Source organism: Palaemon carinicauda, chromosome 27, assembly GCF_036898095.1.
Source record: "Palaemon carinicauda isolate YSFRI2023 chromosome 27, ASM3689809v2, whole genome shotgun sequence".
Lineage (NCBI taxonomy): Eukaryota > Metazoa > Arthropoda > Malacostraca > Decapoda > Palaemonidae > Palaemon > Palaemon carinicauda.
This window is the reverse complement of record NC_090751.1, coordinates 48,973,122-48,978,121: the sequence shown is the minus strand read 5'-3', so window position 1 is coordinate 48,978,121 and position 5,000 is coordinate 48,973,122. Positions and strand designations below refer to the sequence as shown.

The 5,000-nt window shown below is 32.9% G+C and overlaps 1 protein-coding gene across 2 annotated transcripts in view; it reads left to right on the top strand.

The window, feature by feature from the left end:
* Positions 1-5,000, top strand: part of LOC137621191 (uncharacterized) — a 149,016-nt gene that overhangs the window by 69,834 nt on the left and 74,182 nt on the right. The window lies entirely within an intron of this gene.

Genomic DNA, 5,000 nt, shown 5'->3' with positions numbered 1-5,000 from the left:
AGTAAGAAAACCAGTAATAGCCTTAAGACAACAGAATGGTTATAGTGAAATCGTATAGATGTGATGAAACTCAATGACATTACAAGACATCAGAGTTGCCTTTGATAGTTAGGAAAGTTGTAGAGACTTGCTTACCACAGAAAAAGTAAAAGAATCATTTGTTAATTCTTTTGGTCTGCTTTTGATTTACTGTTAGTTATTGGGTCCCTCTCTCTGGTTACGGCTCGGGCACGCAGTTCTATTTTATTTATCTTCTTTTTTCTTTTTTTTTAGTTTATATAGTTTATGTATACTATATCTTTTTATTGTTATTACTATTCTTAAAACATTTTTTTTATTGTTTATTACTTTTCTTGTAGTTTATTTATTTCCTTGTTTCCTTTGCTTGCTGGGCTATTTTTCCCTGTTGGAGCCCTTGGGCTTATAGTATCTCGCATTTTCAACTGCGGTTATATTAGCTAATAATAATAATAATGATAGTAATAATAATAATAATACACCGGTAGTGGACTTTTTAATTGATTTTTAAATAGATTCAGAGCATAGGTTTGATTCCTGGTCCTGATATATATATATATATATATATATATATATATATATATATATATATATATATATATATATGTGATTATAATATATATGTATATATATATATATATTCACAGTATATATATATATATATATATATATATATATATATATATATATATATATATATATGTGTGATTATAATATATATGTATATATATATATATATATATATATATATATATATTCACAGTATATATATATATATATATATATATATATATATATATATATATATATATATATATATATATATATATATAATGTTGTGTGTGTGTGCACATGCACGTGGCAGACTATTTTCGATTTCAAATTATGGATTATTGACCCATGATACAGCCCTGTCCTACGTACGAGATTGTTCCTATTTCCAAACCATCATTAATTCAACCTGTTCAAGTGTTAGACTTCCTGATGGGGTTAATATCATGAGTTCGATAAACCCATCTTACCTCCCCGCCACACTCGCATTTCCTGCTCGCAATACACGTCTTCGTGTCCTCGTGTAACCAACTTTTTTTTTTATGTAAAGGTATTCAGAAATAGAATATTCAGAACATGTTGTGGCCTATTGGTAACACCTCTGCCTGGTGTTTGCCCGACGGGAGTTCGAGTCCCTCTCAGACTCGTTAATACGTTTAGTGTTTGCAGCCTTACCATCCTTGTGAGCTGATGTTGTGGGGTTTGGGGGAGCCTATAGGTCTATCTGCCGAGTCATCAGCAGCCATTGCCTGGCCCTCCATGGTCCTAGCTTGGGTGGAGAGGGGGCTTGGGTGCTGATCATATGTATATATGGTCAGTCTCTAGGGCACTGTCCTGCTCGATAGGGCAATGTCACTGCCATTCATGAGCGGCCTTTAAACCTTTTAAACCTTGAAAGTTGTAGTCTATACTATAATGAGGAAGAAAGGCAACTAATCCCTTTTTTTCACCCTTGTCCTATGTATAATTTTTATGAAGGTGAAAATGCACAATCATTAGCTGTTGATTTGATTCCGAAGTAAATCCAAATTTTGCTAATACATTCTTCAATCACTAAAAGTTATGGAAAACTTGATATCTTTATTACTAGCTGAAGTTTTGTGTGTATTTATCGTCTTTCCCTTATGACAAGAGGAGGTCATACGTTTTATTTTGAAAGTTCATGTTTTATTTAATGTGTTATGTTTTACAAAGGCCCGTGTTTCATCCAATATATTTTGTCCATTTTCCGCATGATTATATAATTTATATTATTTTAAATACCTCCTCCTGGTCTTTTCATGGCTTACGAAATACATTTTTTTTTCCCTGAAGCTTTTTAAACTTGTATCGGTGACCTAAGATTTAAATCCTCTCTTCTGCTACTGATATCATTAATAACAAAAGCTATTTAAGGTTCCTGACCATACGGGACTCACGAGTGATAAAAAACGATTGCAATAAAAAAATGAAATTGTTTTTATGGCTGGTGCGCGTTTTTCTCATTGCTTGCTTCCCCTTGTTTACTTACTTTAATCTTCTCGTGCGTGCTGGCTTCATAAATTTTTATTGTAATATCGAGCATCAGGAATATAGTTTATAGTTTATATAGGAGATATTTATTTTGATGTTCTTGAAATGATTTATTTTTCTCGTTTCCTTTCCTCACTGGGCTATGTACGCTATAGCATCTTGCTTATTCAGTTAGGTTTGTAACTTAGCTAATAATAATAATAATAATAATAATAATAATAATAATAATATTACAGTTGGCACTCGTTTTTTATTCCCAATTGGGATACAATAATCTCTGGGATCTTCAGTCAAGTCTTAGAGAGAGAGAGAGAGAGAGAGAGAGAGAGAGAGAGAGAGAGAGAGAGAGAGAGAGAGAGAGAGAGAGAGAGAGGAATGTGTCATTGGGGGACAAAACTCCAGACCACAACGAGCAAGACACGGAATGAATGAGTTAAAAAATAATGGAAAACAATCTGGAACGTGTGATGTGCTGGTGGATTGAGATTTATACACAAGTTTATTAGTAATTGTTGTATTCGCATAGTTGAAAATTTCATAAACATTTGTTTACTGCATACGCAGGAAGATATAGCTTTGACTTTTCCGATATAAAATTGTTCTTTGATAAAATTAAAAAGCTTCTTGTGATTTAGGAAATGAGAACTTCTCAATTAGGAAACAGATGTTTAAAAAAAAAGGACTGGGAAGTAGTGGAAATTTTATGGAATTCTGTAGGAAGTTAGAATAAACAAGGTAGAGGAACTTTATCTACGTATATAATTGAATATTAATTTTTGCTAACTTCATAGTATATAATTTTCTTCTAACATTCAACTTTTTTTATCACTGAAAAAGGAAACCTGTTTTACTTTCTCCAGGAAAGGCAACAAACATAATAAAAGTCACGAGCGAAGATCAAACTTTATTATCTTTAGCCATATTTTTTTCTTTGACGTAATTGTGCTAAATTGAACAAGTCTTCATTACTTATCAAGTAGAAGTAATGTTGACATTTATTCCCCTTTGAAATAAAAAAAAAAACTTTTATTGAATTTTATCCCAAATGAACATAGAAGAGAACCCAATTAACAGTTACCTTCTCCACGTCCATGGTAACATTATGGTGAGGAAATTGACTCAAGTGTCGTTTATACAACCATCGCCTTAGAGGTAACAAAAATGCTCTATCTCTTCTAAGACCAACCCATTTATTCTGCACTTGTGTTTGTAGCATATTTCGGGCATGCAAAATCGCTTGGTCCATAAATATTTTATAACCCTGGGCATATGTTGTGACGTCTTTTACAACTATTTGTTTCAACTTAGTTTTTTCGTTATAAGTTTTTGTTAGAAAAGTGCTCGATTGCCATGTGTAATAATCTATCATCTGATTGCCTCCCAGACATATTTGATGCGTGCGTGAGTGTGTGTGTGTGTATGTTTGTGTAAAAGTAATCATAGCTTGAAAAAAGGTGACCTACATCCAAGTATATAAAACCGGATGTTAACCAAACAGCAAAAACATCTAATCAGGTCGACCCTTTCGTGATATTCATTGAATATATCCTCCCATAATAGACCTAAAGCTTCCCAGATAATCTAGCTATCATAACAGATGAATTCCAGTTAAATTACAAATTCAGTAGTATTCGTATATCCTTTAATCACGTGATAGTTTTATCAGTGTTCGAAAGCATAAATGGAATTGAGTAAAGTATCGACAATTTGTGATTTAGCTTGGTAACTTACAATCTGTGGTTCAGTACAACAAATACAGTGTGTTTTCCATCTCTGATTTTCGAAATTAAAGGGAACTTGCAAAACATCCCGAATGTTCTGATATATGCTGTTTTTGAGTATGGATTATGTATTAGCCATGGATGGTTGTTGGTTAATTCACTTTTATCTATAAAGTATAACCTTTTATTTGAGACTTTTTCTCTTTATCCATAAGTGCATTCCATTATTGACTGGCTTACATTGGGATTTAATGTTTTTCTACACTTTTCCTTGGCCGTCTGGACATTTTGAATAACAAAAAATCATAATGGAAAAAGTGTGACGTACATGGAACTATTTAGTATTCAATCGCTTGCTAGATACTATGAAGTGAAATGTGGAAAAATATAAATTATTAGGACAAGAGTTTGGTTTATTTCCACAGTAGATCGATCCAGTGTAGCTACAGTTATAGAATCTAATGTATTATCCACTAAAAGCTGTTCCGCGTGGGTGTTGAACACCTGTAGAATACTATGATCGGATAAGAATCTGTAATTCTGTTGGATTACGTGTTTACAAGGAAACGGGTTCTGTAACACACATGTAAGTGTATGTTACTCTGCTTTTGGTTTGTTCAATAGAGAGAAACACTTGCATATAAGAAATGATGTTTGGTATAACCTGGAATTAGTGCGTTAACATTCAGAACACACCTCAGTCGTGGTTCAGCTGTTGCATAGGGTAGCCTCTCCAATTCTGCTGTTATTTTTTCAATGATTAATATGAATTTTTATTATTATTATTTATTTATATATTTATTAGCAGTACCAGCTGAACTCGGCTGAGTCCCTGGTTAGGCTGGAGGAACGTAGAGAGTAGAGGTCCCCTTTTATATTTTGTTTCTTGTTGATGTCGGCTACCCCCCAAAATTGGGGGAAGTGCCTTTGGTATATGTATGTATGTATTATTATTTATTTATATATTTATTTGTTTATTATTATCATAATTAGCTGTGATAGCAGAGGTACACTATGAATATGATTATAATTTACAGAACATCATGACGCATTTAGCATCCTCTTTATTAAATACACAATGACCACTCTTCTTTATGCCGTCCATCTCGAACAAACGCCGACAGACTGAGTATTAGTATGAAGACATGCTTTTTTGACATCCTAACGTCTTGGGTTAGAGTTCTCTTGCTTGAGGGT